This window comes from Takifugu flavidus, chromosome 8 (genome assembly GCF_003711565.1).
Source record: "Takifugu flavidus isolate HTHZ2018 chromosome 8, ASM371156v2, whole genome shotgun sequence".
Lineage (NCBI taxonomy): Eukaryota > Metazoa > Chordata > Actinopteri > Tetraodontiformes > Tetraodontidae > Takifugu > Takifugu flavidus.
Window position 1 is genome coordinate 9786552 of NC_079527.1, and position 22041 is coordinate 9808592.

Sequence of the window (22041 nt, forward strand, 5' to 3'; positions counted from 1 at the left end):
ACCGGCCTGTCAGCTCAAGTCAGAGCATGACAGAACCATCACACCATGATGAGAAACGCTTGAGTTTATCCTCCCGACTAATGTCGGATATCACTGGCCCCAAGACGCCTGTCACAGGGAAATATCATTGTCATCTGGGCTTGTTTGGCCCCGCTCTATGCGGTTGCAGCGTGTTCGTTGGACGTTGTCAGACCTTTTGCAGTCCAACTGTTGTGAGTATTCCAGCATAGTTGGGATTCGGTCCTAAATTCTTTTCTGAAAAAAAAATAATAAAAAGATGTTCACCAGACCTGAGTGACTGATCCGTTCGCCACACACGTGCTGGTCTCCGTGAGGAGGCGAACTCTCCGCCCGGCTGTGAATTGAGTGCAAAGTGCCCTGCGAGTCCCGCTGATCTTCCCTTTCCAGCTAACGTTACGTCGGTGGATGCTACGGGGCGGCCACTGCGTCAAAGTGCACTTAAAACATTCTCAGCCACATTACTGATCCCTCACCACGTCCCCCACCCCCCCAACATTCCCTTAGGGAAAAAAAACTGGGCAACATCTGGCTGAGTTTATGAGAGAGAGAATTGGTAGACCATGAAAACTGGAGAAAATTCTTTCTTGTTCAGTGCAAGAACTCTATTGTTTTAGTTGCCATTAGAGCAGGGTGGGGTGGGGGACTTTATTCTCATGAAAATGTGCATTGTTGCGTTTATATTTATCAATAGCTCGGTAAATTTCATTGTCCGTTTTATTGTCTGAATAAAAACACAGACACATACACGCACTTCTTTCGCAAGTTTTATTCAAACAGAAAACAGAAAAAACCCAACAAGCTGACCACTGCAAAGACTGTTAGAACAAGTCATGGGTGAATAGTGTTTACCCCCCCACCCCAAACCCCCCCCAGCCCTCACAGTCATGGAACCCCACAAACATGCACACACGGTGCAGAAAAAAAAAAGTATAATAGGTAGAGCCTGAATGGAAACTGGTAATTCAAAACACAAGACCATGTCCATTATGGTCACCAGTGGGGTTCCAGTACAGTGGAAACCAGTGCAGTCCACTCAGATCCACTGCATCAATACAAAATAAAAGAATCGAATCAATCAGCGTATAAAGATACAAAACAAAAAAGAAAAGAAAAGTGGCACTCAAAAGTCTTTTAGGTGTAGAAAAGCAAACAGAAGATCAAGCGAATGCACAGCAGGTTACAAGAACACGAGGAGCGACGTATAAACACAATGTTCTTCCAGTGAAGCTGGCCGTTTCCAGGCCATCAGCGTTTCCCTTTCCTGTCAACGAGCCGCACGGGCCGATGGGCGCGCTGCGTTCGGGGGCGTCCGCCGTCACACCTTCAGCTCTTCCGCGTGATGCGCGGGATGCTCAAGCAGACGAGGAACCGGAGCGGTTTCTGCTTCAGAAGCCTTCAGTAATCTGTCCCAGCAGGCGGGGCTGTCTCCTTTGGCACGGCACGTCGAGAAGGTCTCTGCGGGTTGTGGATTCTGAGGTCCATGTTGTGACATTTACAACAGAAGTCTAAACACAGGCGTGGCATTAGAAAGCGGTCCATGGCTGGCATGGGTCTGCGGAGAGATCCGCCCGGCTCGGCTCAGCCACACCGGTAGTCGACAGTGGCGGAGTGATTGTCGGTTGATGGGAAGCCAGAACTCCGTTTGGCCCAGCTAACTCGAAAACAGCCGGGGAAATGAAGGCAGCGGACCATTTGCCAATACTTTGAAGCTGGGCACTGATGACTGATGATGGAGGGGCGGCGGGACGTCGCTTTCGCCAGCAAAGGTCGGTTGACATTCCTAAATAACTCGCTGACAGTCGGAGGCGGAGTTTAGCCCACGGCGCTCGTCCCAGGCCGGCCCTGGTTACCTGCTGTTGCTGCCGGCATCTGTGGAGACGTGGAGAAAGAGTGATCAGAACGAGAGATCAACGCAGATCGAAAACAAATGCCAGCGTCTACTGTAAAACAGCGATAGGAAGTTGCATCACATGGCCCAGGATCCTCAGCTTGTTTTCAATTTCCTGCAGCGACTCCAGTAACTCAGACCAGCTCCAGATAGCTTGGTTTTTATCTCAGATTTAAGTTGACCATTTCTTCTCCTCCCAACTGCTCGGCGAGGCTCCAGACCTCTTTAAGAATGCCCTAAATGCAGCTGGCAGCGCTCCAAACATCAAGTGCTCATTAATAATAAGACCCCGGGAAAAAAACAGGCATGTGTCTGTTACACAGGCTGCACAGCCGTCAGCAACCACTTCTTTCCTGAGGTTTAGGCCGTGCGAAGAAAAAAGAGAAAGAAAACAATGATATATGTCTAACTTGTTCGGGGCGCCTCATTGGCTGAGCAAACAGGCCCTCGAATAACGGCCAATCACTGAAGATGCTACCATCAGTCACCCGGAGAGGCTCTAATGGAGGGAACCAGAGATGCTCACAGAGGTCGACTTAACTCTAATCACCTGGAAATTTTCACCAGAAGAGACTCCAAGTGTTCGACGGCGGCGTCGCTCCTCAAAAGATGAACGTGGGTTAGCGTGTCCTGTTGTGCAGGGCTGCTTACAATCTTTCTGTCCCTCTCTGATTGGCTGCCAGGCCGGGAAGGCCCATCCATTACAGCCAGAAATAAATAAACATGCCCCGCAATTTAAGTGCCATCATTTGTTATGCAACAGGGCCTGCTTGTGTGCGTGTGTGTACACACAAGGCTCCTCGCGCGTACGGGTGATCTCATGCGCGTCAGCACACGCAGATGCTCGCGTGTGAATTTGTGCATGCGTGTCATGCGCTGGTCTCGGGTTTCGCTTGCTGTCGTCTGCCTTGAAATTAATGATTCGGGGGCCAGAAAACCAACAAATACGGCCCTCGGCGAGGCATAATGGAGAGGCCGACCTGCCCCTGGACCTGTTTGAAGACCGCTCCTCTTTCTTCTCTGTCAGCACCTCGCTGCCTCCACACACAGACGCATTTACAACGCAAACTCGCGTGTGACGCCTGCTCTCACGCCGCTAATGAAGAAGCGTGTACGGCTTTGTGTTGCGAACGCGCGCACGCCTACTTTACACGGCACAAACGCGCCAAACATCGTGCCCTCGAGCTCAAAGGCCGATTTTGGGTTGTGGATGAGCATATTAGGCAGGCTGGAGTCGCCCTTCACACAACTGAGCGTAGATTTCTTTCAGGTCTCGACTTTTCTGCATCATCGGCCGTAAATGGCAGCGAGATGGATTTCAGCACATACGGCGCCGTTCAAAAGAAAAGAGAGCACAAAACGTCACTAAAACCTGCAGGTTTCGCTCCAAACTCAGCTGAGGATAATCATTTAGATACAGACAAAAGTGTTCTGAGGTTTCAGGTTCTTTGGAAGTAACGCGGGAGAAATAACATCTGAAAGTGGTAAACAGGATTCCGTTTCTCCAGCAAACAACAGATGATGTCCAGAGGTCTGGCAGCCTGAGGAATGTGATAAATCGGTGCGTTAATATCCAGAGTGTGAAACGGCCATTAATGGGAGCAGCTACTGATAAAACTATTAACACTTGACGCGCGCCCAGGAGATCAGGAGCAAAGCCTCCCGCCATCATGCTGAAGTGTTTAATGTAGCTTTCAGGATGGGGGAAATCGCACAAAGATACATGTTTCTGCTTCTGATTTGAGGTTTGTGTGGAATTGCGGTGCTGCAGCAAGCTCTGAAATGGGAAACGAGATCCGAAAAAAGGCTGTCAGGTTTTCCTGTTGATCGCATAACATCTTTTCTAAATTGAATTCTTAATCAAGTATTCCGGTTATTCCCTGCATACCACTTAACTGTCGGAATAAATCTTCCCTCTTCCTCTTGCAGCATTCAGCTCAAATCAGCAAATTCCTATCTTCTCCCTGCACAACCCTCGTCCTCCTCGCCACTCCTCCACTCACTGCATGGTGGATGGCGGAACCCGACAGGGTGAACACTTTCTCATATTAATCCTGGTCCACTCACGGTCTGGAGGCAGGAAAATGATTGATTTATTACACTTTGCTCTCTAAAACAGAGCACTACTGGAGGTAAAAAGCCACCTATACATTGGTCTGCATTAGTTAGTCAAAATGCCACATTTGTGGTGACGTATCATATGCTGGTATGTGCAGGATTAAAACACTCGGAAAAAAATGCTAAAAGATTCAAGCTCAAATTGTGGTGGCAAAGGTTCCTGACCCAACAAGTGCTACGGGTCAGGTGTCCCTTGAAACATCCCACAACACCATCCTGGATGAGGCCGCGCTTGTTAACCACATTAGCGGGTGGGGGGGGGATGAAATGGCAGCACCTGCTGCTGCTAACGCTGCTATTCCTATTAGCAAGTTTATGAACGTCGGTGTTATAAATTCCTCTGATGGACCAGGCCAGCTAGTGTCGTCATTCCGCTTCCCTAAAATCTCAAATGTACAAATTTATTTCACAATAAATGGGCCCGGTGTCTCAAAGATGACGTGAATTATTGCCCCTTACACTATTTGCTCAAAAGTACTTTTACTGTGCCTGTGCTTAAATTTCCCAAAGTCAAAGTTCATTCCTAAGTAGTGCATAAAACAAGTACCTCTGGGTTCAGCCCAGCTTATCTTACTTACACAAATATAAAGTACTTTTACTGCAACATTTTTAAATAGCAAGAGGTCAAAGTTCATCAGAATAGGCATTTTCCTTTAACTTTGTAGAATAATAAATCAGCTCTTCCATATGCACTCCATTAAACCAATGTTTCTGGACTCCCTGCCTCTGAGTCTTCTCACACAAACACTTATAAATACTCTTTGACATATTTTTGAAATAATGCAAGGTTTAGATTTTATTGGATTTCTCCATATTTGGTCAAAAACGGACAAAAGAAAATACCCAGCAAATAACCTTGTCATTTATGTTTTTATACAACACTATTTTCTTTTTTTTCAAAGACAGGCACTTTGAACAGAACCCCCCCCCCAAAAATGTCAGTGGACAATGAAGTCTTTATTTTAGTCATGGAAATTTGCTGAAAGGTTATGGAGAAGTCATGGAAAAGTCATTAAAAGTTAGTGAACGAGGACATACTGTATGAAGCCTCGATATTTAACTCAGCATTTAAATCGGTGTAAAAATGCTAAAAAACTTCTACAGAATCCGCGTTGCGTGTTTGAGGATGTGTACAAGTCTCGTTTTTCTTAGCAGCTGTCCATCACTGTCCCCAGCATCGGGCTTGAAAGCTGAGCTGACGGGTCCTTGTGAAAGCTTTTTGTTAAAGACTCCTTGCAGATTTTTGAGGCTACCAGTGCTAAAGTGTTGCTCTTTACATTTACTAGAACCCTGTGATAGCTGCCCTCTGACTCCAGCATAAATCATATCACAGTTTAAAGGGTCAGAGTTTGGGGGTCAAATTCAGGATGTGGCAAATAGCAGCATAACATTTGGCTAACAATGAAAAAAGCTAACCGCGCAACTTGAAATTCTTTGTACGCTGCTGGATAACGGAACGCTGGTTTAAGATTTTTTGTTAAAATTACATTTCAATCATTGGAACGAATGTAATAAAACAGCAACTAAAACTTATTGGCGAGTTATGAAATAAAAACTCAGATTGTGGAGCAGCCAGTACGTAAAGAAATAAGAGGTTTCTCATGCGTGCTGACATCATCCTAGAATATGTGGTCGACGAAAGAGTGAACATCTTCTGGAACAATTACTCCAATAGCTCACTTCAATGGCCTATATTTCTCAATCACCCCCCCCCCCCTCCCATTCGCTCTCTTTTTTCTTTTCTGCCTGACTTTTACAACTTCCTCCTGGTTGGGGCTGCAGTTCTAACCCAAACAAGACTCCATTTTTTCGTTATTGGCCCTCATGGCATGTAATGGAGAATCAAGCTAATTATCCCTACAGCTGTTTTCACTTGCTTTTTATGTAAGCAATACCTGGCTGATCCAGAGAGCAACAGTGAGGCCCTTCTTAGTGCTCCAGGCCTCCAGGCCGACTGGAATTAGAGAGTAAAATGCCAGGTTTTCCTCCCCCTCGGTACCGCTCGTGTATACCCCAGCACCCATCTACCAGCTTTTGACCTAACCAGTAAAGCCCAACACCACTCCTGTGCACCCAGCGGTTCCATTTACACTCGTCCCTCATCTACCCCCTCAGAACTCTCTCTTTCACCCCTACAAAAAGCAGTTAATGAGGGAAAAATCGACATGGGCGTGGCTAAATGACTGCCATCTCTTGCTGCCACTGGATGGAAAGAGATGGAGTGCAAAAACGAAAGGAGGGGGGGTGTCAGAGAGTAACGGTGGGAGAGTCTGCGGGTAAAGAGTCAAAGAAAACAATCCCTCAAAGGCTAATTACATAATTTCCTTCATCTGAGCAAACACACGCTGGGTGAAATCAAGTGTGAAGCAGCCACAGAGGTGCCCAGCGGAGAGGTGCAGAGGAGACCTGCTCACGCAGTCACATGGGCCCCGCCGCCGCTCGGCCTCATCCCAGAGACAACATTATCTGCACTCTTTTTAAAGTTTGCATGATTCGGACGTAGAGCCTTGGAAGCTACGCCGTCCCTGGCTATCCCAAAGTAAACCCACTGTGTCGACAAACACTTTCCTCACCACAGGTCCTCATCTGCTCAATGCAAACATTGGCATGTGGAGTTGGCTGTTTAATTAAAAAAGTCACCGGTAAAAGAAATATCTATCAAAACGACCACGGAGAGTCAGGCTTCACTCACTGATTGTGCAACAACTTCCCGATTAAACTACCAGCGAAGGAGAAAGACCACAGATTCTGCCAGCTACAAAAAGAGAGGGAGCGATCCCTCCCCTTGAACTTTCTCCCTCTCTCCGTCTCTCGTCTTTGTCTCTAATCCTGTGAGGAATGATGGAGAGCTCTCTGTGGAATGGTGGTGAGTTTCCTGAGACAGGCAAAGGTGTGCCAATGAACAAATGATATGGGCGGACTGCAGGACTCGCTCCCTAGTGCTCCCTAGGTTGTTTTGGGCATATTTCTGTCCACATGAACTCAGAACTGCCTCCTGCTCGCACACATATGCACAGAATCTGCAGAGATTTAGGTGAATAAAAAGAAAGCTTCCATGTGGCTTCACGCAGGGTAGTGCAACAACAATTAAAGGTCGGTGGAATTTTTTTCTCCTCTCAGACATCTCCCTCCTCCTCCTATTGCAGCCAATCACTCACACAAGCTCCTCCAACCAATTGCACTCATTTACTCCTTGAGGCTCTTTTGTCGCTTCACAAAAATGTTCCCTCTTTCTTCCTCCCCTTCACATTGAGGTGCATATGAGTGGCGGTGCTTATGCCGCTGAGAGAAATGTCAAGAGCCCGACTGGGGGCCAGCTGCGGGTACCTGCACTGCAATTTTTTTCTTTCAAAGTGAGAACACTGTTGGCACCCCGGTGAGCTCGTCTCCCATAACATTACCTTGACCCAGAGCTACACTTCGAAGTGGAGGGGAGGCAGCCAATCGGATCCCAGGCCTCAACCCGCCTGCATCCTGAAACCGGTGCAGGCCCAGCCAGACGGGGGAGACGAGTGAAACCTGAGCCCACATTAAAGCACCTCCATCAGGTAGGAGATCAGGGGAGGCCTCCATGCGCTCAGTGTCTGTGGGGGTCCGGGCCTCTGAGGCCCTATCTCACCTCCATCTGGAAAGAGAATCTGAGGGTAGCCTGATGGTCCGATAAGGGGCCATGCCGAATGACATGGTAACGGCCTCTCACCCCCATTAAAAAAGAAAAAAAAACGGGTGTGGGTGCTGTGGAGCACCTCATGTGGGTAGGGGAAGGAGGGGGAGCACGGTGGCATTAACTTTGCTTTGAAGCTTTGACTCATGGCCTACCTTAGCGGAAACAGGAACACTTTTATAGCATAATGCTAAAAAATTATGACCGCTCTGCACTTCAAACACTGAGACACGACATCACAGGCGTACGAAAAAAATCTGCACAATGACAGATGTTATATTTCTTCCATTTATAGTATTTACAGAGAGCAGACTGATCCCCGCAGGAGCGTGGACCAATGTCTTCAAGACCTCTATGTAGCAGAGAGCCAGACAACTGGTGAACAGGCCTTCATGAAAGCATGCAAACAGATGGTGTGCTTCCTCTTTAATCTTCTCTATTTGGGTTTGTGTCACAATAACACCCTTGTGTCCATGCTATGCTAAAGTTGTTGCTAATGTTGTCACAGTTAGAGGTCCTCAACAGTTATATTTCAGGTGGGGGGGGGGGACTACATTCTCCAAGAGTTGAGACTGTTGTAAAGCTAATACCTATGCAAGGAATCCTGGGAGTTTGATGGGTGCGAGCACTCGCTATAAATGGGCATGGAGACAATGAAGCCAGAGCTGGATTACAAATGGTTGGGCTTTGTCATCTCAGATCTATTTAGGATTACTTGAACCAGTTAAGCAAATAAATGAGATCCTTTAGATCTCAATCTGCTCCGGAGGAAAACCTGGCTCACCTTTACCGATGTGTGCGCCGCTGTGTGTGTGGATGTGTGTGCGTGGGACACTTGTGTCAACAAATCCAGTAATAATGTCTATTCAGTATCTACAAGTATTTGAGGTAGACAGGTTCAGACAGAGATTTACACAGTCAGCAAAGATTTTTGTTTGGTCATCAAACACTCAAGTCCCTGCCCATCCAGTGCTAACAATGCCTTCATTTATCCATCCATCACATGTGAGCGGAATTTGTTTTGTGGCTTATTGTCTAGTTTTTGGCACAAATACGCCGTGGCCGGGTTGGGAAAAAGCCCGAGCCTGCGTGACAAAGTGGAGGTTGATGTCGAGTCAAGTGAATATGTTTGTGCTAGCACAGCTGCACTTGGGTGCTTAATGCTATTTAAGTCTGGTCTCAGGAAGAGCCAATCATGTTGCTGGCAAAGTCAGTTTAGTGCTCCTGGGGTCAGCGTAGCCCCCGGACATGAAACACATTGGATATACGCTTGGGATAAAGACGGAGGCATTCACAAAGCCTGGTGGTCTGCTAGTGATACCATACCTCAGCCTGACCTGGGCAATGGTGGATGAGAGAAAAAAAAGTGAAGAAAAGATGCAAGGCGGCGAGTTTAATAGGCGAGTTAGTGGCAACCTGAAATAAAATGCGGGTAATGAAAAGAACTGAGGGGGAAAGGCAGACAGGAAGTGCTAAAATCTGGATAGCTAAAGTCTATTCGCGTCTAGCTCCAGCCCCGTCCTTTAAAAATTAAGGTCTGTCTGAAGGGGATGATAGGACAAAGACTTCACGGCAGCAGCTGAGTGCCTTCTTTTGCCTTTACTGCCATTTAGATTCACGCCGCACCTCGGGAAGCCTGACCCAGAGCTCAGACACCATCAACGGTGGGGCGCAGAAGCAGAAAGTTCATGTGCCCAATGACAAAGACATTAATTAGCCACACATTGTTGTTAGAACTCATAATACTGGCTCCAAAATTTCATGTGAAAATGTCAACAAGAACAACATGTACAGTTCCTGTTTTGAATAACCCCAATTTCCCGGAAAGACATGTTGCGCGTGGCCAGTCTGAGATCGTGTAAAGGGGCAACTAATAGGAGCAGCAGGCCAGAAATGTCTTCAAAGCCCTGACAGTGCAGCCATCTTGAACATTTAACAGCCCTTTGGAGTGCTCTGTGTGACACGATGGAAGGCCCTGGCAGTGAAACTTAAAGGGAAATGCTGCGGATCATAAATAAGCGTCGTAGAAAGTGACAGAGGTTTGGCTCCGTGCACAGACAGAGAGTAAATAATCCTCATTAGTCGGCACAAATGCCTCTTATTTCTGTAATATTTACAGCCCAAAGACACGGTGCTCATTAAACAGGCGCTGAAAAAGGCGTCCGTGCTGTCAGAGCCAAGGCCTGAGCTACCCGTTCAGTCTCAAAGTGGAACAACTATAACAGGTTATGATGCACTGGCTCCTCAAATGCTGTCTGTTATGGTAGCCAAGGATGATAAAGAGCTGAGCTGAGAATTTACTGTATGTAAACCTGTCTTCACTCTGCTTTTGAAATCCTGGAGCATCAACGATCTGGAAAACTTATGGTCACTTTTCAGCTCCGGTTCTTCTGACTCATAACTAAAGCTCATAATGCAGATGCTGATAGTTTGCACTTCAGTGACCTGTGAAAGTGTGTGAAATGTGTTTAGACTCCCAGAAAGTCATAAATACTGGCATATGTGTGTGTGTGCGCGCGTGTGTGCGTGTTTATGTCTGTGTGAACTCAGCCCATGTTGTCTGGGTGGTGGTGGGAATAGTATCAGCTTAAGGCTAAAAGAATTCCGGCCTCCCGGGCAAGGTCATGTGCTGATGTTTAGTAGGAGCTTTCTCAGGTCACAGGCTGTGACTTTCAACCGTCACTCACATTACCCCCCCATTGCTGAGTGGCTCTGTTTTACAGCCGGATTCCACATCCCTCCGCTACGTCTCCCACTGCTAGAGTTCAAGAAAATGGACATGGGGACGTGTCTTACCCACCTTTTCTTGATGTCGTTGGTATCAGACAACTGAAGGGGTTTGACTTCCGAACCCCCGTTTATCTCAAGGGTGCACGTTGGAGCTTTTGAATCCAAAGCAAGTTGGATTTACACAATGTTGAAGCTTTCCCACGACACTTCTCGCTGCGGCGCAGGTCGAGACCCTCGTACGTCTCGCAAACATAACCAAGCAGGCGTGAGGACTAAACTTTTCGTCCTCTCCTCCGCCGCTCACATGATCTGTGTCCCTTCGCTTGGCCAAATGCAGCACGTGTGTTGTGCCTTAAATTAAACAATGTAACTTAGAGGCTGTTTATCAGCCGAAGACCCCCCAGAATGTTGTCTTTTTGCCGTGTCATTACCGGGAAGGACTTCACAAACAGAGAACAAGAATCCATCTATTTCAGCACCCTGTTGCTCGGACTCAAACACCTTTGGTCTTATTTTTAAAAAAAGTCTGTGTCCTTAACCAGATAACCAGAAAACCACTTTAAGATTCAACCTTTTGCAGTTTCTTTTGTGACGACTGTTACAAAAAGCTTTCAATCCAAGATTCACGTGCTCCCACGGGCACATTCATACACACACGTAAGGAAGCAGGAAATGACAGAGAAGGACCAAGACCAGAGAAAGAGAGAGAGAGAGAGCAAGACAGACACAAACGAGAGGTGATGTTTAAAAAAATGAGCGTAATAACAGTGGTTAAAAGCTGCTCTTTCATTGACTAAATCTGGCTGCAGCTATTTCACACTGTAGGAATCTCCTGTTGAGCAGATCAAAGGCTCGCCCAGAGACACGGCACGCACGGAGCCCGAGGAACAGGTGACGGCCCCGACACACACGGAGGTATTTACACATGCACGTCCAAAGACCCCCCCCCCCCCCCCACACACACACACACACACATGCAGGCCTACTGTAGATTGGAGCACCGGCCTCCCTTTGTGTGTGAAAGGGGCTCCTGGGGACGTCTTTCTTTGGGACTCACATCTATCATCCGAGCTCCAGAAACCACTTAAAGAGTGAAAAGAGGCTGTACATAAACAAACACACTGGAAGAATGCAGCATATGATGAAGTGCCCTGACTTTACAAGTACGAGCGTGACATGTGGACACTGATGACACTCACACACGTACGGCAAACTCTGGCTTCTTATACACTTCTTCTCATTAATGCTACAGGTAAAGCATGAGGGGTGGAAGTGCTGCTTTATGATGTATAGATGTAATATAGAGTGGGTCCTATCCAGAGGGGGTGAAATGAAGGCTACGTCTTCACCGGGCCGTCTTTTTCTACGTCTTCCATCACTTTTCACTCCCTGCAATTACCAGTTAGATGGAAGATACAGCTCCAACACACAATGACACCCAAACGTGCTGGCCAAACTCACGAGGGTAACTGTTGCACAGTTCAAATGCACCCAAATGTATTTATGCACATACACAAGAACATTTTCAGAAATTAATCCCGGGTGGTCTCAGGCGCAGCATTGTTTCCACTTGAGGAGGCTCTGGGTTTGAAATCACGCGATCCTTTACGTCCCGGGTTCAAACTGCACAGACTGCACGTGCACGCACACGCACGCACACAGGAGGATTCCATAAAATTAAAGGGAAATGCATGTGTATAGTTGACTGTGGAGGCGGAATATATAACTGCAGGGCTTTTGGTGCACCCCCAACTTCATACATACACGTCATCCGCTATTCAGCTGTGTGTAGCATAAAGCGCTATGTTTAAGAAGGTCCCACCTTAAACATGGCCATTATGGCCAATAGCATTTGCTGTTTTGATAGAATATGAGAAGATTACGCAGCACTATGACGGGCCAATTACGTCCTTTACTAAAACACACCTCTGTACCAACATGTCTCTAATGATGATGGCTTAAACGCTTTCACCAACAGGGGTCTTTCAGCTGCCACACAACACACACATACATGCACGCACACACACATACATGCACGCACACACACACACACACACACACACACACACACACACACGTGCTGATTGAGTCAAATTGAATCCGCATGTTAAGCTTATAGAGCATCCCTCCACACTGCAATGGGATGTCTGTCTTCTGTGTGTGTATGTGTGTGTATGTCATCCCCACAGGCCTTTTGCAATCAAGTCAAGGATGTCTGAGTACGGGAACCAGGGGAAGAATGAGCGGGCCACTGTGACGGAGTCGAAGTGCCAGCCTTCCTCTCACATCTTCTAGACATCCTTTTTCCATCCCCCTCACCACTCAGACTCCACATCACCTCTGACCCAGGTCCAATTCACTACTGTCATTATGCAATTAACACCAATTAAGTCATTTCACTATAAGAATGTGTGTGTCGACAACCACCTATGTGCGCGCTTGCGTGTGTGTGAGTGCGCTAAGCATGTGGATGTGTGCACACATACATGATAGGGCAATTACAGCCGCACAAGGGAGCCTTTTGGAAGTGGAGAGCACTGCAATCAACCAATCAGCCTTCATATGGCTTTGACATGAAAAGAGAGTATGGCCCCTGCTAACCCTGGGGGGTCAGCCCCAATTTACTCTATTTACCCACTCAGGAATGGCCCTCTGTGTGTGAAGAAGGAGACACAGAGAGGGCAGGAGGGGGAATGATGAATAACTATGGAAATATCTAAGTAAATGGGTGGGTGCCACTTTAAAAAAAAGAAGGTAAAGAAAGAAAGGGAGGGGGCAGAGGCAAGAGAAGCCCCGGGGTTACTGGGCAGGTGAATTGCAGTGTGTAAGAGGCTTGGGTAGATGGGGTGGGAGTCGGGGGAGTAAAGAGGGATGTGGGGAGAGGGCTCCAGGTTGTGTTTGCAAAGCTAAAAGGCCAGCAGTTGGAGCCCATTTGCTAACAATTTCCCCTTGGAGAACAGCTCCACACACAAGCATGCACACACATGGACACACACTTTCAGTCTGCAGAGCACAGATGAGGAACACTAACTTGCTAACAGGCTAAAGCTGTTGGGTTACACGGCAAGACGGCCCTTCATTATACAATAATGAAACGCATGAAGGTATTAATGTATCAGCAACAGATTATTGGATTATCTCAGGATGGGTCTTTGTATAAAAACCTTCCTCTATTGCATAAAAGTTTACATATAACAGTACAAATTACATTCATTTAACTTGGATTGAAGTTATAGATTGTTATTTGGCAGGTTTCATTAAGGATTGTAAGTTATTTGGATGCAGGGACCATTTTGAACGTTTGCTCCTTTGACCATACGCCAGCAACAGTTTGCCGCCAACACCGTTTGAATTCATGCGCTATGCTGTCAGAATTTTAAGCTCAGAAGACAACAAAATGCACGCAACCTAAATATGCCGATTACTGATGATTGTAAGCATTTTTGTGGTTTGAAAAGGTATTTCCAGCTTTTTTAACTCAAATTTGACAGAAATTAAGCTCAGTGGATTTGGAAAATTGGGGGGAAAAAAAGTGTGTGGCTCGAGAACAATCCAACCTGCTGATCAATAGCTCAGTTGGGAGGTCTGGAACTGAGACTATTGGCCGCTACGCTACAAAAAGTGAACAACGGGACCAGTAAGGCCCTCATCACACCGAACCCCCAAGAAAAGCTGAAAAAGAACCCAGATGCTGAGTGTTTCCACCGCTCCTGGTGAATAATATCATATATCTGATGAGAAGGGCAGAAGTTATTTTTGATCTGATTTGGGTTCGTGTCTATCAGGGGAAAACTGTCCCGCTCCCGGGCTCCCAGATATAGACAGTAATCGGGGCCACATGACTATAACATAGGAAGTCCTCCAGCAAAGAACAGGAAGCAGGAACACAGAGACCACATCATTAGTCTCGCTAGTCCCAAACTCCAGCCTATAGGAGTCTTGGACACTGTGGGAATGGGAGAGGTTGGTAGCACGTTCACACGTGTGCAAATGTAGTACTATGCGTCCTTATTTGGGTGTGTGGAGCCTGCAGGCTGGTATTAATGACTTATTTGTTTGCTGAGTGTAATGAGTCCCGCTTGTGTGTGTTTAGTAAGAGGAAATCTCTGACACAGCTGGGCCCACTGCCACATTATGAATGTTAAATAACCTGAACACACAAAAACGCACACACACAGGCAGAGAATCCAAAAACCAATAAGTCACTGGTGTGGTAGCGCAGCTTGCACTGTATATAATAGACATTGTGTCTGTCTCCACTTGACTTTTCTGCTAGCTACACACACACACACACACACACACACACACGCACACACACACACATGCACACACGCACACACAATCACCACCAACCAAAACCATCCCTCCTACTTTATTCTCAGCACCCCTTCCTCTTGTGTTCTGCAACCCATCAAGACTAAAGAGGCTAATTTCTGTCGATGGCTTACAGGTGGCCAGTGCAAGGTGAACCACATCCACTGTGTTGGCCACCAAACACACGCGCTCTCACACACACACACACACACACACACACACACACACACACACACACACACACACCACACACACACACACACACACACAAACATTCCAACACTTCATGCCTCTAACTAAGCTTTTTATAAAAGCAAGGAAAACTTCAAAGCTAAACACACCTTAACACAGCTCAAAGTCAGTGGAAATCACACTGTTACACATGTGCAAATGCACACGCACATGCGTGTGCACAAGCACACACATCCGAAGTGCAACGCACCAACACTCGTAAACCATAAAGCATGAAGAATTTCCAGATAACGGTTTGAGGGTCAGTTCCAGGCCTCTGAAGATCTCAAGTTTCAAAACACGAAGAAAAGTCTTGCAGTGCTTCCATTAAAAATATCTCGCGTCTGTTCCCGACATCAATCCGAAAATGTGGATTTGTAACTTTAATCCCGGATATTTGTCTTCTGGAGCGATCGATTCCCGACAGCCAACAGCCACAAGTACGAGGCAACTTTTACAAATGACAGCAATATCGTGTGGAATGAAGTTTGCTCCAGCATTTCTCCTTTTTGTTTGATTTCCATTTTTCTTTCAACACACCAGCATCAGTATCCGCGCCTGAGTTTATGCTATATTTACGACACAGACGTGCACAAGCAGCGTTGTAGACGCAGCTTTGTAGACGCAGCTTGTGATAAATTTGTGCTTAATGATATCTTGCGAAAAATATAAACATTTATTAGCAGAAACGACTTCTGCCCCTGAGCTTAAAGACAGGTGAACTCATGCAATGTTTTGTTAGATTGCTCTTTTTAATCACCAGTTGTCAAAGCTCCACATTCTTGGATCTCCATTTGTCTCTCCTAGTCATGCTATGAAGGTTATGAAGAATGTTGCCAAATTGCAAACTGGGTTGAAATGCTTACACTCAGTTGTGTGTGTGCCTCTGTGCACGCGCGTGTGTACGTGTGTGTGTGTACTTCCGCACATGTTAGATTGGATTGCAGCTCTTTGAAGCCATGCCCTTGTCTTCATTAAAGACAGTCCCAGAGCCTGGAACAGCTTTCTGGGAATGTGTCGATAGATCACACAGACACACATGCAAACATACAAACAAACATGCACACACACGCGCGCGCACACAAAGACACGGATCTCTGCCAGTAAGAATGACCAGTTCTCTTTGAAGCTTGTGTCACAGTGCGAAGTGATAAGATGAAAGCTGGATCATCCCGTTTCCAGACTCGCCGCAACGCTGCGAGCGAATGCCGTGCCGACAAGCCTGCACCAAAGCTCGGAGCGCCGCGCGAGTGCCAAGCTAACTACCACATGCCACACTTATCAGCTGCTATCTGATTGGACAGTGATTTAGAGCAGCCACTTGGCAGATTAAAAATGGACAGTTTTTTTTATTTCCTTCTTTTGAAGTTCTGAGGTGTGCAAAGATCGCAGAGGAAGCCTCATTGAAGGGAACTAAAAGAATTCAAGGCAAATCCACTGTAGATGAATGCATTTCTGTTTCTGGCACCCCTGCGACTGCATGCAGGGTCTTAAAGTTTAAAAACCTACAAAAATTTAGACAACCAGCACGTAATGGCTCCCAGTCACCCATCCATCCACTGATGATTGTTTGCAGAGCTGTGAGGTACTTTTCAGCCAAATGTTACCTCGTGTATGAAAGAAGGGCTTAAAAAGCCGATGTCTGATGGCCTGGTGATGATAACAGGCTGAGAAATCTGTTTGAGGGTTACCTCCCTCGCTAGTTCTGGCCAGCCATGACAAAATGTTAAACACCGCAGATACAAATCTGACCTCTGTTGGTGTTAGCAAATCATGCTTGGACCTTCACATCAACCGCAATGCTCTTCTTTGTGGAATTATAATTGAAGAATGATGGATTCCATATAAAGAAAAATATATTTTAAAGCCACAATGTCTTACTATTCATCAGGTTTTCAGCCCAGGGAACATGAGCGCCGTAGAATACTGAGCTCTGCACACAGTCAGCTAAAGAATGCTAAAATAATGCAAATGGATGGAATGTTTCAAAGAGAAAAAACTGTTTTTCATTTGGAAAGAATGTCATATTTAAAATGAAATACTGCAGGCAGAGTTATCAATGTGTGTTCCAACAGCATTGGCCAACAATGGACTTTATATCTTGTCAAAATTGCCTCCAAATTCTGTGTGAGGTCCTTTCAGATATGCAGTCATACAGCTACAGATCAGTCCGATCCATTTTTCCATTTGGTGTTCACAGGAGCTTGATGACAGGACAGATGACAGGAAGTCAACCTTTGACCTCCTGCCTCGGGTGTCCTGGTGCAATGTGTGCTGACGGACACCCTTAAGCTCGAACATGGTCTTTGTTTTGCACAGTATGCGACTAGAACAGAAGTCCAGCAACAAACCACCACTCGCTTTCAGACTGGGGAGACCATTCGTCCCAATTACACCCCTAGAAGTAACACTGATGCTGCCCACATTAGTGTTGACATCCCCCAGTAGAATGATGGAGTCTCTAGTTAGAATACCCCTCCTGGGGCCTCCGAGAAGGCCGGGTACTCTGCATTGCTGTTCAGCCCATAAGCCAAAACAACAGTAGGATTCCTATCCCTGACCTGAAGGCACGGGGAGGCGACCCTCTCGTCCACTAGGGAGAACTCCAACACATGGCCGCTGAGCTTGGGAGCTATAAACAAGCCGACACAGCACCTCGCCTCTCACCGACGACAACTCCAGGGTAGAAGAGAGCCCAGCCTCTCTCAAGGAGTTGGGTTCCAGAGGACAGACTGTACACAGAGGTTAGCTCAACAGTCTCTAGTGGGCCAGAGTCACTGTCCCAGGATTGGGTTGTCTAGACCCCCGCCCACAATCACACAGCACCGGCCCCTTCTGAACCCTCTGGCTGGTGGTAAGCCAACAGGAAGGTGCGCCCAGGCGGGTCCCAAGACCAAAGGCCCTGATGACTCTAGTCCAGGCAACACAAACTGCTGTTTCAGAACATCTCTTAGTCTGACCTGTCATGTTTAGGACCGACAACCCCACCAGGTGCTCAAACCCCTCCTCCACAGGAAGGTGGTAGTTCAAGGAGAGTTTTTGGTGTAATCACTGCAAAATGATTACACCAAAATGTTGCATCCTGAGGTCCTGTCATAGCAGTCACAAGAATGTGAAACAGGAGGAGCGTGTGTGTGTGTGTGTGTGTGTGTATGTGTGTGTGTATACAATGTCTGTCAATCTTGCTCATTATGCATAATCTCAGAATGACACTCTCAATCCTCTTTGTCAACCTGGACTTTTTCAGCAGCACTCAGGCAAGGAACTGGGTTTAGCACTCGCTCACTAAGTCTCTTGCGCGCACACGCACACAAACACACACTCATGCATGCATGCACTTGTCAAGTAACACCAAAGCGGATCAGAAAAAGAAGAAAGCATTTTTGCTTGGCAAGAAAAGCAAACAACGATCCCACATCTGTATGTGGAGAAAAAGATGGGAGTAACAGAGAAAGAAAGAAAGAAAGAAGAACACAGTCACACACACACATGCAAGCACACAGGCACGTGCACGCGCACACAGAGATGAAATCACACGAACCTCCCTGTGTTCAAATTCCTGTGGAAATTTAAAACTGCAACAGTGATGACGCGGAGTGTCACAGGTACGCTCACAATGATAAATGAAGAGCAATTCAGTTTTAAATGCACAGACACATTCATGGCCTTCCTTTATCCTGCAAAGTTATCCTTTTTTCCTCCCATCCCTCCCCTGTTGTCTCCTTTCTTACCCACCCCCCTTCCAACTAAATGGGAATCCAAGTTCTGTTCGCAACGCATCTTTCAGCAGTTGTTAATACCATTCTCTTTTGCAATGATAACGTCATGCTTTGTTGCCTCATTCTAAAACAAAAGAGCGAGACCACATGCATAATGGCACTGGGAAATTTGCTGTCCCTCAGATATTTGGTGGACTCAACACTTACAAACTCATCTCAGCCCACTTAAAATTCCGAACGCCTGCCTGTTCTGGAGGAGGCAAAGGCAGGGTTGACCTCATATCTGTAACGGCTGGCTGCAGAGCTCGCGGCGTGTGTGGTGCTGGACTGGAATGGGGAATAATACTTCAGGTCTGGCAACCTCCTCAGCTACTTTGGTAATTTTTAGCCCTGTTGCAATGACCCTTGACACTGTGATATGATACTTCAAGGCCAATCTTTGTGTATTAGTACATGACGCAGGCCTGTTTAGTGCAGCTTTGTGGATCCGCAGAAGCAGACATTACTCAAATGACCACATAGTGTCGTCAGTAAATTTAGTAGTCTTGAAGGTAGCAGAGAAAAGGTCTGAATAGAGAGACCAAAAAAAGCCCCACAAACATTCCTTTGGGCATGGGTTGCTTCCAAGTTCAAAGCAACAATGCTGGTCTTCAGGTGCGAGCGCGTGAAATGCAAGGGTGTTACTCCTTTAAACACACATGCACAAACGCACACACACACATGCATGCAGACAAACACACAAACAAATTATGGCTGAGCCTAGTCATTACCAAAGAAAACAGCATCACCATGAATGGGAAGGCCTGCTGTGACACACACCAGCTCCAGACACAAAGCCTCACACACACACACACACACACACACAAACTGATGTGAGAGAAATAACTATGTGTATATGTAATTAGAAGGCACAAACAAAGCTAACACATGTTGGGGTCTCTGGCCTGCTCTTCGGTTCATTGCACTGGGGTGTAAAAGGTTCTGCCGAGCCTTTGTTTTCAGTGCTGCTGAACACATGATGACGCTGGGGAGGCAGGATGTAGGAGCTGGCCGAGGTTGATCGTTTGTGCATGGAGAGTGTTCTGCATGTGTCTGTGGATTTGGCTGGGGGACTGCGCCATAAATGCGCCTCATAGGTTTCCTAAAAGAGTTTATATGACTTTTTCATGCGCTGTCCCCAATAAAAATATATGCAGAGGTTTTCCAGACGAAAGATGTTAATGTTGCTTTTAGTTTTTGTTTTGAAATATTTGAAAGGCCGCGCCATCCTCCACCAGAAACAATCTTTGCAAAAAAAAGATGTTTTATGACCACAGTGACGCTTCATTGTGTATTTGTTGAATCATTATGTTGTGCAGCTATCCTTCAAAGAGAAGGACTAAACGAGAGGGAGAGAGGGAGGGGGCAAGAAAAGGAATGTGACTGAGAGAGGGGAAGGTCTGAGAAATTAAATTGAGACACAGACGAGAAAGACAGACTGTTTCTGCTCTGGTATGCCATCTTTACGATCGGCCTGTGTGGGTAAAATTGAACTCAGGTGTAGTGTGATTCAAGGGAAAGCCGTTCCCCCCATTAGGACTATGGAATCTCACATAAACAAATTACACAAATACTTTCTCTGGGAAGGAGAGGGTGAGTTTCTGTTGACCGGGCGATGAAACCCGAGCCGGCTCTTGTTTATGCGTGTGACAGAAAGTTTACATTGTCCTCTGCTCCCAACGCTTGGGCTGGGGACGCTGCTGTGGGGCCCCGACAGCTCCGCTCCCGTCTCACTACCTGTGAAAATACTGTACTTAAATCCAGGCTCTGCCCCCATATTAGCCGCATCGAGTACAAAGACGGAACGAAATTGACAAAATAGCCACAACTGCTCTGATTTGGATCTTCTTCAACATAAAACCCAACACTCCCCCCAAAAGTCTCCTTTAATTTTCCCTTTAAATGTGTCGTTATACTCCTGTTAAGTAATGCAGCTCAATTCCAGCCACTGAATAAACAACACTTTTCCCTATTAAATGACCTAATGTTCCATTAATACTGTTTAAATATTATTCTACATGATGAATCCCATTGTGCCTCCTTTCTGCATGTGGAACTTTGCCTCCTTTTTCAGCAGCTGTTTACTGCATTTTAAAGGCACTAGACATCGTTTGCAGGGACTTGGATTGGATAAATTAGCCAGACAGAGATTCCTGAGGCAGAGGGGTGTACAGTAAGTGAAGAAATCGAGGCATTACCCTAAATTTCCACAGGGTCTGAAGCCTGTCTGCTGCCGATTTCATCTGTCCTCCACGCACCATCAATTCTAACTGGCAGCGTGTCTGTTGCACAGCATCGGAGGCGCACAGCAGATATTTAATTTTTCCTTTATTTTCCCTCGATGTGACTGTGAAGTCTCTGTAATGTTCTCCCATTGGTTTGCATTTTATTTGTGTCTGGAGGTGCTCCAGTTGACATGGTTCAGTTGTATCTTGCCGCTAACGCTCGCTGTGTAAATCGAATCTCATTTCAAAACTCAGCTCACTGACTGACAATTGGCTAATATTTTTGTTTTCCAATCACTGTTTTCGGTAACCTGTGAAGAATCCCACAAATAAACTCCTCCCCACCTGCTCCTGCCAACGCAAACAAGCACAATCCCCCTCGACAGCTTCACTCCGACTTTACACGGATGACGGCGGCTGTCTCATTTTGCCCGCCAGGCATTAAAGGAGCTTTGCCAGAGAGAACGTGAAATCAAACCAAATATCGAGCTCGCGATATTCCAACACAGAATCCTGGTAAGTGATGCTGTTCTGTGATCAGCGGGAGGACCACCCGGCAGCAGAGGTAATCCCATAGCTCCAGGGCTGAAGCCTCGCTGCGAGCGTGCTCCGTCAGCCTGGACTGCTCGGGGGTGGGATATTAGAGTGAAGCGAAAGTACAATGGCACCTATTGATGAGTGTTGTCGGGATTTATTCTGCCTCCACACTCATGGAGGGAAAAGTGGTTTTGATATCAGGCCGGTTACGGACAGGGTGCGTTGGATTATCACAATGTGCTTCCAACAAAAAGTGTTCCTGCTCAAACAAACGGATTCTGCGTCACATCCAAACCCAAGCAGGTAATCCCAGATCCCACAATTCAGCCAGCAACTCGCTTTAATGTTGCATTGTGTGCATCTCTTCAAAATGTCTCCTTGCTGCCTTCACTATTTGATCTTCCACGGCTGACAGTGCACGGGAATGCTGCCAGCTCATGTCATGAGTGCACCAAACTACTGCAAAGATCTTTTTTTCATGTTTGCCCCTCAGAGCCTGACAACATTTTTTTAAAGTTACATCAAACATTCGCAGATTAAGCAGAGCTGTCGTTT

The 22041-nt window shown here is 46.6% G+C and overlaps 1 protein-coding gene across 2 annotated transcripts in view; it reads right to left on the reverse strand.

The window, feature by feature from the left end:
* Positions 1–895: 895 nt before the first annotated feature.
* Positions 896–22041, reverse strand: part of LOC130530543 (ERC protein 2-like) — a 109065-nt gene continuing 87919 nt past the window's right edge. For both annotated transcript variants that reach the window (XM_057041795.1, XM_057041796.1), the window contains one exon: positions 896–1890. The gene's annotated coding sequence lies outside the window, so the exon portion shown is untranslated. The remainder of the gene's footprint in view (positions 1891–22041) is intronic.